The sequence below is a fragment of the Condylura cristata genome, unplaced genomic scaffold (assembly GCF_000260355.1).
Source record: "Condylura cristata isolate star-nosed mole 26May11 unplaced genomic scaffold, ConCri1.0 scaffold00052, whole genome shotgun sequence".
Taxonomy (NCBI): domain Eukaryota; kingdom Metazoa; phylum Chordata; class Mammalia; order Eulipotyphla; family Talpidae; genus Condylura; species Condylura cristata.
Window position 1 is genome coordinate 1,785,958 of NW_004567153.1, and position 4,086 is coordinate 1,790,043.

A 4,086-nucleotide genomic window follows, 5' to 3' on the forward strand; every position below is an offset into this window, starting at 1 on the left:
GGCCCGCCTTCCCTCCTGGTGGTTTCTCTTCTCTTCACCACCTCCTGCCCTTTGAAGTCTCACTCAGAGACAGAATATGGCCCTGGCGCCGTCTGTGTTTCCTGAGGATTCGGAGCTGCGCCTGCCATCCCCGTTGGTGGGAGCTGCCGAGCCACGTGACGTTTGTCCTACATTTGTTGCTGACTTCGTTTACCAGAAAGTTCAGGTCAGCATGACCTCTTTCCCAGTCATTTCCCCTGCCTCACTTCATCAGGCCCTGGCTGCGAAGAACTGAGTAACTCCCCAGGGTTTTCAGGTTTCCCTGCAGGCGTCACAGAACCGCCTGTCCTCGGTGTGCTAAAGGTGGTGTCTGTGTTAACACAAGTAAGCTCAGAGCAGAGGCAGTGTGCATTGTCTGGAAAAAGTCAGCGCCACTGCATTTGTTCACCTGGCATACGAGGAAGGGGAAACCGTCGTAACCAGAGTGAGAGCTCAATCTGAGCACGCTAAGACATACCGAGGAGTCTCCAGAAGGCCGTTGCCGCCGAGCACGGGCCCACAGTGTCTATGGACGACGTGACGACATCGCAGCCCCAAGGTCTGCGCTGCTTCCAGTGTCCACTACAAAGCATTCCGTCGGGCATCTGTCCGGCGTGCAGAGTGTAAACGAGGGGGCAGTTTTCCCCTCCGCAGCTGTATTTCAGCATTTTCATTCCTGTCTGTCCTTGCTTATGTCTCGTTTGAACAGCAAATAAATAATAAAATTCAGGTTGTCCTTGCACGTGTCCAGTCACCGTCAAAAACCATGGACCCCGAGTCCCGCTGACTGCTTCCTGGGGCTGCCCACCCTGAGCCCTGAGCCGCGAGCCCGCCGCCACCAGGCGCCAGGGTGGCATCCCGGCTGGTGAGGGCAGGGGCGTCACACCCCGTAGCTCGCTGCCCACCTGCCCACGCCTCAGCCATGCCCCCTGCTGCCCTGCTCCGGCGGCCGCTGGAGAAACACCGTGTGGGCCTGGGGGTGTGAAAATGGAAGCAAAACAGGAGCAGGTAAACGCCCTTCTGGCTCGGAGGACAGAGAGTAGTCACCAAAACCCCACCCCCAGATGCGGTGGTTCCAAGACGACTGTCCAGCCAGTCTGGGGGACTTCGCAGAGGAGGGGACCCACGCACTGCGTCACAGAAGCTTGTCAGTGGTCAGAGGAGATGGCGGTGCGGTGTAAGCCCGAAGGGTAGCTGGGCCCTCGCTGGCGGCGCCGCGGGTTGAAGCTCCCCACAGCCCCTGCAGCGCAAGTTCGATTCCCAGCCAGGGGTCGACCGACCCGGCGCGGCAGACCTCTCCCGACTGCCCCCTCAGCGCTGTATCTCAGTCACCTGCCCGTGCCGCTCCCCGCTCCGCCTCTGGCGAGTCCTCTCACCTACCACCCCTCTGGCCTGTGCCCGGCTCTTGTGAAAGAAGAACTGTAGCTGAGCGATGCGCTGGGACCTGGAGCACATGTACAAAGGCTCCTCCACGCGCAGGTAAGCACCTGGGTTCAGCACCGGCCATGCGGTCGGCCCGCTGGGTGGCAGTTAGCAAAGTCAGCCTCCCCTTCAGTGCTAAGGAAGCATAAGAAGTCATTTGGTTTTACTAAGACTTTCTGTATCAGTGTACCATGAAAGGGGCACGTTCTAGAAATGATTCCGGCACTGCAAAACAAGTAGCATTGTGTAGGACAAGTGCCTGACTCACTCAGTTGTCTGATCCTTGCGTGCAGTTCTCTTAAAGGGGGCGAGTAGAAAAGGTGACTTTTTAACTCTGGATTTGGTACTATATGTGATGTGTGTTTCTATTTCGATCATGTGCTGAAGGATGGCCCACAGTTAATTACATAAGAGTGTTATGTGTTCTTGAAAAGTTCATCTGAAGTTTCCACCAGCTTTTAAGTCAAGACTTAAGTTTCCCAAAGGAGTGCATTTTATCTAGCACATGCTTAGAACACCGACTCTTGGCTGGAGACGAACACTCACATACTTTCTTTGCCACTGAACACCGACTCTGTAGTACTCTCGTGACGGGTTTCGTGTGGATTTACAAACTGATGTGGAAACTGCAAGGTCAGTAGAATATTTGGTATCATTGAGAGCCAGTGTACAGGACATGAGTTTTGCTTTAAATGCAATTCCATCATGCTTTGGGGTCCTCAAGTCTTCTCATGTTCTGTTTACCCATGGGACAGCCTTTCTGTACCTGTCCAAGTTGTAAATGCATAACAGTCAGTACTTCATGGACATATGTTCTGAACGCCAGCTGGGTCTTTGGGTTGCTTGTCTATGATTTGAGTACCAAAGGCAGCAGGATTTCAAGGTACCTTTCTCCTGGCTGGTCCCTTAAAGCCTCAGAAGGTAAGCTCCGGCTTCCTTACTAAGATCGTGACTGACCCTGGTACACCTTGCACTGCTGTCTTGCCATTCTGACTCACATTGTTTCTACCATATGCTTTTTTTCTTGATTGTTCCTGCCCCCCCACCTACAAATCCCTTGCTAAGCACAGCTCCCTGAGAACCACCACCGCCTGACCTCTGGTTGCCAGAGAAGGCCCCAGAGGAGAGGCGAGCCAGGGGACAATGTGCCAACGGTCCTAGAAGCCAAGGGAAGGACAAGAGACCCTGTTGCAGATTCATCCGAAGACTGACAAGTGGGTGCAAGGTGTGGCATTCAGGAAGTCACCAGTGGCCAGAGGGTAAGAAGGAAGGCACACAAGGAACTTCAGACTTTGGCTGCTTCCTCTTACCTCCCGTGAGGCTGTGAGGACAGCTGCCTTTGCCTTGAGGGCCAGAAAGGACCCAGCACAGAATCGCAGCACCGAAAGGCTGGCGCTTCTCTTTTTAATTTCTCTCCCTGGGCGCCAGCCGCTATTTGTCTCCTCCGTATTGGAGTGGCTTACAGATATACCCAACCTCTTTGCCAAAGCCCACTCCAAATGCTCATAAAGTTTCTCTAGCCGAACAGTGAGGACTCCTGGAACCAGACTCCCCACCAAAGGGGCCCTCAAAGCCCTCAGGAAATGCTTGTGGAATGTTCTTGAAGTTATAGCAGCAAACGTATGGGATGACCTTGTTAAACTTTTAAATGAGGTACATAGTTTAAAGAGTCAAGTGGAGCCTCGAAGCTGGATGTGATTAAGCATAACTCTCTCGTCCCCCACACCCCACGGCAGTTCTAGGCTCCCTAAAGTTTTCTTTGGGTGTTTAACATTTCCTTAGTTAAAGTCACTACTTTGTTTCTTAGTTCTTCGGCTTAGACGCCCACCCCACAGCCTTTGGCAGAGACGTGAGGACGCTGACCGACCCTCTCACTGCCTGGTCCATTTTAGCCTCGTCAGTATCCGGTGCTCAAGTGGTCCTGCCCACGTGCGTGCCACTCAGTGCCATGCCAGTAATGCACTAAAATCCTTTTCTTGTTGCACGTTTTGTGTCTTCCAAATGCTTTTCTCTGTACCAGAGGCTTTTGTGGTCTGTGTCCCTTTTCACACGGCCCACACTCCCTCCCCAGAGGCATACAAATGCCCTTGCACTGCACACAAGTATTTCGTCACTCTGCATGCTCGAACACTCTGATCCCACAGCTTGCAGCACCTCTGGTCTGGACTGGCATCTCCCCTCACAGCCATCCTTCTGGAATCTTCCTCTGCCTGTCTTTGGGGTTGGATCAGCTGCTTTCATAGGCAAAGTCATCCTCTTTGCTGGCTTGCTCTCCCTGCTTAATAGAAATCAAACGTTGGTACTTTTGAGCTTGAATAAATGGTGAAAGTCTTTATGATGACTTGTGTGTGTATAGAATTCTAGGGTGGAAATCACTTATCCTGGGAATCTGCAAGGCTCTCTGTTATCCTCCTCTTTCTCTCTCTCTCTCTCTCTCTCTCTCACTCATTGTAGAAGCTTCTCTTGTCTCCAGTTTTCTGAAGTTTCATCATGTTCTGGTTGTGACAGTCTTCTATTTCTAGTGATTAGTCTAATTTCTGTAGATTTTTTGTGTGTGAGTTATTAGGGTATCTGTTAATTCCTTCAGCCCCTGTTTTTCTTCTTAATATATGGACTGCCTCTCCTGGGCCTTTAAAAAAAAAAAAA